Source organism: Miniopterus natalensis, chromosome 1 (assembly GCF_054644295.1).
Source record: "Miniopterus natalensis isolate mMinNat1 chromosome 1, mMinNat1.hap1, whole genome shotgun sequence".
Classification (NCBI taxonomy): domain Eukaryota; kingdom Metazoa; phylum Chordata; class Mammalia; order Chiroptera; family Miniopteridae; genus Miniopterus; species Miniopterus natalensis.
Genome location: NC_142081.1, coordinates 12,264,184 through 12,271,781, shown reverse-complemented (window position 1 = coordinate 12,271,781; position 7,598 = coordinate 12,264,184). Strand labels below are relative to the sequence as shown.

At 39.6% G+C, this 7,598-nt stretch overlaps 1 long non-coding RNA gene across 1 annotated transcript; it reads left to right on the top strand.

The window, feature by feature from the left end:
• Window positions 1-1,954: 1,954 nt before the first annotated feature.
• Window positions 1,955-6,744, top strand: LOC107536997 (uncharacterized). Its single transcript, XR_001603190.2, has 3 exons — window positions 1,955-2,035; window positions 5,203-5,286; window positions 6,542-6,744. It is a non-coding gene; the product is annotated as an uncharacterized LOC107536997 (long non-coding RNA).
• The last annotated feature ends 854 nt before the right edge of the window (window positions 6,745-7,598 follow it).

Here is a 7,598-nt window from a genome sequence, read left to right as displayed (position 1 = left end):
TAGTCACATGCACCCATCAGGATGGCATCAAACAGATTGATTTCACTGCCTTAAAAATCCTCCATGCTTTGCCTAGTCACCCCCCCAACTCCTGGCAACCACTGATCTTTTCACTGTCTCCATAGCTTTGCCTTTTCCAGAATGGCATATAGTTGGAATCATGCAGTATGTTGCCTTTTCAGATTGGCTTTTTTCACTAATTAATATGCATTTAAGATTCCTCCGTGCCTGTTCATGGCTTGATAGCTCTCTCTCTTTTTTTTTTTTTTTTTTATAGCACAGAATAATAGTATTTCATTATCTGGATGTATCACTATTTATTTACTCATTCACTTACTGAAGGGTATCTTGGTTGCTTCCAAGTTTGGGCAGTTATGCGTAAAGCTGACATAAACATCTGTTTATAGCCATTTTTGTGCAGACATAAATTTTCAACTCATTTGGGTAAATACAAAGAAACATGATTGCTGGATTGCACGGGAAGAGTATGTTTAGTTCTGTAAGAGATCGCCACTGCCTCCCGAGTGCCCGTGTAACCCTGTGTCCCCACGAGCAATGAACGACAGTCCTCTTGTTCCTCATGTTCATCAGTATTTAAAGTCACCAGTGTACTGAATTTTGGCCATTCCAATAGGTGTGCCCTGGTAGCTCTTTGTTTCAGTTAGAAGCTCCCTAATAACATGCCGTGTATACTTTCCTATGCTTATTTGACAACCTGGATATCTTCTTTGGAGAAGTGTCTCCTTAGGCCTTTCACCCATTTTATAAAATCCAGTTGCTCATTTTTTATTGTTGAATTAAATTAGTTGGTAAGATTTATCTGAAAAATTTATCATCAAAATTCTAGTCAATAAACTGCTCAACCACACAGTTCTCAGATACTGATCAGTGGCTCTTAAGTCTGTCAGTTTAAATATTGACAATCTGTACCTACAGTTTTCTCTAGACTCACATTTTATTGCCAATCATCGTTTAAATAGGAGCCAACCTGAATAGAGATTCTAATGACAGGCATCCTGAGCTTTCACATGCTGGAGCAAACAAGATGTTTAGAAAAACAAATAAATGGGCCAATCAGAAGTACTATAAAGCACTGTTTAATTTGCTTTTTTAAAAAATTAAATATATACTAGTATGGATTTAATTCTAAAATCCAGACAAAAAAACTTGTAATGTGGGCACAAAATCCCACATTTCCCAGCCTTATTTCCAGCATTATCATCTCTTGAGAAATACCCAGAAAGAGAAATCTTTGACAACATTTAATACCTGTATGTAGTTACACTCTAAGATTCATAGATGTTATTTCAGGTCATTTTAATAAAGTACAAAAACATAATAAGAGAACTTTGATTACAATTGGCCACTTCCCATCCTCAGGTCTAAGCTTTTTAAATTTTCAAATAATTTTCCTGCAGGGTAAGTGAGACCTTGTTACCATGATGCACTTTCTGGTTACAACAGCTTCTTACAGAATAAAACTGGAATTGCAACTAGAAATATATACATAACATTCAAATTACATCCAGCTCTGCAAATGGGAGAGACAGAGAACAGAAAACGTATTCCATTTACATAAAACAAACAGATTTTCCTCTACAGGAGGCACCTCTTGAAGCAGGACTCCGCTCAACCAAGTAGAGCTTCGTGCGAATCCAAAGAAGCCAAGTGTCAGAGATTTCTGGAACATAGCCCTCCTGGCTTCTGCAATATGGAATTTAATTTTTTTACAAGTAGAAAAAATATTAAATTACATTTTTAGTAATAATTTTATACTACCTAAAACTTAGGAAGTTTTTTGAATATTAAATCAAGCTTTATGGGTTAATACTGGGAATATTAGGGAGAGTTTTCAAGGTATTGATCATTCTATCGCAATCTGTGTATGGTTGTAAATTGACAGCCACTATTTTTTGTCTTCCTTTCCAGAGCATGTAAAATGAATACTGAAATATTGATATTGATGAAAGGAAATGATTCCATCCTGTGAACGAGACTGAAGTGGCTTCAACCCCTCAATGCTGATATTGTTCAGGTAAGCTCTGTGTTTCAGGAACTGTCTACACGTCCGGCTGATTTATTCTGTAATCTTTTTGGAAGCAGATATTTGCCTTGCCTGCCAATCAATGGTTATTTTTTATTGAGTGCTCAGTATGTTTGGTGGAGTATATGGTACTTGTCCTCAAGGGGCTTATAACATGTGATTGGAGTCTTGATTAATTTAACAGTTGTCTAAACGAAGAACTCTCTTGTACTATGTGACAGTCCCTAAACTAGGAAGCTCTCATATATCCCAATGTGGTGGATCTTTTATTGCCATTTTACAGATGGGGAAATAAAAGCTCAGAGCCCAAGTTCTCCTACTTGGTTGTGCTGGAATTCAAGGGCAAAATGCCATGCTACCAAAGCCAGTGTGATAAATTTCACATGCTTTCTTATATCAGTTGCCTTTAAACTTCTCAAAGAGGCTTCCTCTTCACCCTTTCTTTTCTTATTACATGAAATCATTTTTTCTTTGCATTTAAAATTCTTTACATTGGTGACAGTAATCTTAGTATATTTTTAGGCCATAAGACCTTTAGTGGAAAACAGAAAGAAAAAAAAAGAAGTAAATTATCAAATAGTTAAAAATGCACACTATGTAGACAAGAGACAATTTTGTTTGGTGAATATGTTGGGAAGGAACCTTAATTTTTTTTTGATATATCTCTATTGATTTCAGAGAGAGGCAGGGAGAGGGAGAAAGAGATGGGAACATCAATGATGAGAGAGTCATCGATCGGCTGCCTCCTACAGGCCCCCTACCAGGGATCAAGCCCACAACCCGGGCATGTGCCCTGACCCGAATCGAACCCCAGTCTCCTGGATCCTAGGTTGATGTTCAACCGCTGAGCCACACCAGCCGGGCAAGAGCCTTAAAAAATTTTAAAGGTTCCAAAATGCAATGGAAATACACTCTAGGGTGAATAAGTGCTCATAACAATAACAAAAGCAGTAACATATATATTTTTTTAACTCTACAAACAGTGAAATACAAAGGAAAAATATATCCAGATGATGTTTTGGTGTCAGACAACTAAAAATAATGCACTGATGGAAATAGCAATATTATACTTTGGTGTCTTAGGTTTAACCAAATCACTGAATGTATGAAGGACAGCAAGCTGAGTAGAAATGTCATAGCATTAAAGATGCTAAATAAGCATTCTGTGGTGCTGATCACTGCGGGCTCTCGGAGGAAACCCTCCCAGCCAGACATAGCTCGGAGGGGCTTGTGCCTGCTTTAATGTGGCTCAATAAGTTCTGCTGCAGCCAAGAAAGTGCTGATAAAATGTACTGACTGCGCATTCCACAACTTTTTCCCTCTTTTTAAAGGAGTATTTTTAAAAAGTTAACAATTTAGCTATTTAATAAATATTTACTAAACACATTAATTAATGATTTGGCAAGTGTTTTTATAGCTCTTACTATGTGCCAAGAATTGTCCTAAGGGTTTTTTTACAAATGCGAATTATTTCTCTTAACAGCCCATTTATTCATATTGATTCCTCTTAATTTGCTAAGTCCTCTTGTTTTATCCACATTATTGTGGAAACTGAGGCACAACAATGCTAAAATACAGCCATGGTCAGTTAGCAAGCAGCAGAAATCTGACCCTACCATTCATGCCATTACTGTTATACTGTGTGCCTCTCACTTTTTAAGGAAATCATCTAGATTATGTAGCCCTGAAGAAGAAGTGTGGTGGTGAGCCAATTTTTTATTATGGAACACTAAAAGAAAAGATTTATAGCAACATTTTTTAAAGTTCATAAGACAAATAATGTATTGGGTCATATACAAAATATGTATGTCCTTAAAAATGTAATGACCTACGAGTCAGGCCCAGTTGGTCAGACAAATAAACATGAAAAATTCTGCACTGACTCTTAGCCAAAGAAATGCTAATATCTAGGCATGTTTGGGGGGAGAATTAATATGAAGGCTACACTGTACTTATATTTTAGTTTGAAATTAAAATGTGTGCATTTTGCAAAGTTCAGTATTCACATACAGCCCACCTCTACATAACATTGATCACTGCAGGTTTCAGAAGATGAAAGCCTCGGTTGGTGAAACTGTCTGTAGATTTGTCTCTGTTCCCCATTTTCCTGGTGACAAAGTGGGCTGGGAACTGTAATAAACACTTGCAGAAGACACTCTAGCCGACACTGTGTGCCATTTCCCATCTGTGCTCATATTTAAAGTAGAGGTGCCAATATTGGGAAATGCTTTGCAAATCAGGGCAGAGCACATGACATAGGAGAGCGGATCATGGTTTCTGAATATTACACTACAAGGCAGTGACCGCAGTGGTGCAAGTTAGATGAGCCTTGTGAGGAGGTGGGTCATGCTTGACTAAGACCCTATGATTATATTGAGATTCTTGCACATGAAAAATACATATTTCTTTGTGTTATCAAATTAGCCAGATTCTTGATTTTCACAGCATCTTTCCAGTTGAATCTGTCTACATAGATCACATAATTTGCACACAATTTAGATCGGTTATCATGAGCCGACTCTTGTCTCCGGAACTCCCAAATCTGCTGTTAATTTCCTCAGCTATAAAGAGGAGTCAGTTTCCAAAAATGGCATCTTGTTTTATTTACACAAATAGAGACATGTTCCTTATAAAAAAAAAATTCCATAACATGCAAAAGGGGAAATGACTACTTTCTCACCCAATATTACTGTCAAAAATTATATTCGGGGGGCTAGGTTTCTGGGATGAAGGTTTTAAATAATGTATAGCACATGTGGGGACCATAAACAAAAAGATATTTGAAGTTCACGAATAACATATTAGTTTTTCTTATTGTTTTCTTTCTTTCTGAAGATTGAACAAGTAAAATAAATCACCTTTCAATCTGAAAGAATTAAATGTCCCTTATTTGCAGAAACCGAGCAATTTGGCTGATCGTGTTTAATCCAATTATTCGTGGGTGAGGGCTGGCCTCTTTCCTCTGGGGGAGCAGCAAGCTGTGTAGAAATGAACCACAAGCATGAAGGCCCTGGGTGTAGACCTACTCTGTGTGCTCCTTATATTGTCTTCTGCTTGTTGACCAGGGAAGACACGCAGGCATGTTTGAGGTGCACGTTGCTTACTAATTTCAGACTTTCCTTAGCCATTCCCCTCTCCTGCTTCCTTCCTCTCACTAGATAGCGACAGAGGACAGGCCAGATTTTTGACATGATGCGAAGTAAAAATGTGCTCCGAAACACACCCTTTAAAGACATTCCCATGTAAGTGTAATCAAATCGTGGTAAAAAATTCCCTTCCTCAAGAGTTTCTCATTTATTTAATAGCCATTGGCATTCTCACTCTTTCTTTCCTTCCACCCCTCCCTCCACCTCGCCCCTGGAGACCCGGTTCTTTTCAAACTGGTTTGCCACAGAAAGAGACACACAAATTTTGGACTCAAATAACAGCTTGGAAAGATGGCGGGAAGTGCTCAGCTGTGAGAGCTCTGACTGTTGTAATAGGTATCAGATGAGCCGGTGACATCACTATGGCCCAGTCCCTGCTTTGGCAAAAATCTGTTCTCAATTTTTGAGTTGCCTAGAAGCAAAAATAATACTGAAGCAAAATGGGTTATAAAATCAGTGTGCTCATTGGTATCATGTAAGTCAGTTATTTTATCACTTTAAATATCTAAAAACACTCGTGTACATTAAGAAGACACTGGAATTGAGAGCAGAGAACAGGACATTGGGACATCAAAATCAATAAAGGCTCAATGTCCCTTTTACTCATGTGCTTGGAAGGGTCAAGGCCATAGCTAGCTCCTCAGGTAGCAGTTTTATAAAGTGTCTTGAATGTGGCACAGAGGGGAGCAGGAGAGGCTTTTTCCCTTCAGTATTATCTTCAGTTTGTCACAAGAACTCATTCCTTCTCAGGGGAAAACAATTTTAAAAGGTATAAATTGTTTTTGACAATCTCATAGTTTCCCTCCAGTGCTGAGCTACCGACCGTCTAGTAGCCTAGTTGAAGCCAATGCTCACATCTTCAGCCTGACTCTTCATGCCTAACGCCAGCTCCCCTCAAGTCAGTGCCTCTCGACCCTGAAGACTCCCTCTATTCTTAATCTTAAAAAGTTTGGGAGAGCAGAGGATGCGGTGAGGGGTAAGACACAGAACTTGTTCTTGAGAGACCCTGAGGGAGTGCCTGATCCTCACATCGGGCATCTCCCTCTTTAGCATATAGGCTACTTTATGTCCACTTATTCTGGGCTTGAAGCTGTAGTCCTCAATGCCAGGATACGCAGAAAGGCATTCCTAAAAATGATGTTGTGCTGGGTTAGCACCACCTGCTGTGGTCACCCTATATGAGGAATCATTTCCAATAATGGAACCAACGGAAAATCCTGTTCAACACTGCGAGCAAAAGGCAAGCACTGTTTTAATGGTGTGTCCTTTTCTAAATAGAAGGTGAACAAATGCTAGGTTCTTTCTCGCTTTACCGTCCCTATCACCCACACTTAGTGCCTTCTTTCCCTAGATATACTCCAAGTTCAGAGCAGATTAATTCACTTCACTGTGCTTGAGGCATTTCCCACCCATCTTAAGGCACCGGGACCGTTCAAACACGAAGAAAGTCCATTTTGTCTCTGTGACACTGGAGTTCTGGAAACACAACGGGCATTCGTCAGATCTCCTGCTGCAGAAATAACTGGAAGACTGAAGAAGTCGGGCTTATCAACTCATTTCCATGAGTGTGACCAAGAGGCCGATCGCAAAATGTAACACACGAGGAGGAAAATAGAGACACCCTGTCCTCCGAAGAGTGAAGGGCTGCCTGCACGGTTTTATGCTTAGTATGGAATATTTCATTTGAGATCAGCGCTATTCATTTTCATATTTCTTGGATCTGAAATTTGACAAATTGATGAGCACAGTGGCTTGTTCCGGATGCTCATAACCTCAGAGGGTGCAGAAGCCAAACACGAGACGTGGGCTTTGGGATTGCGGCCCGGGCTGCATCGGCTCTGCGCAAAATGAGGGATCTTGATATCCTTCTGTGTCTGTTCCTGCTTAACATCAGAATCCTTTCTCCTAGAGAGCCCTGGCACACTCCAGAACCTCAAATTGCATGGAAATAATCGAGGATGGCTTACTGTGGTCGTTCACACCAAACGCAAACCCTGTGAGGCTGGTGAGCGATGTGAAATAACACTGCTGTGTCCTGGCCACCGAGATTATCTGCAGGAACGGTTAGTCGGCTGTGTCACTCCAAACCTCAAATATGTATCATGCTACTTTCATTCAAGTCATATGGGTTCAGAGCTCTTCCAACACAGCATAAAGTTACTGTGGAAGCGAAAGCTACACAGAAGTACATAAATCCCACACTCAGCCCGTTGCAAACCATATGCAGGAATTCTTTACCTATGGAGGCAGATTCTTCTGCAGACAGCATCTTAGTCTTTCCCTGTCTTGTTTGTAAGAAGTGATACTGAAATAAACCATGTCTCAAAACACAGGAGGAGGTTCTGACAGGACACATATTTATCTCCTGCCAGGATTATCTAGAGGATTTTTACAACTTGGCTTCTGAA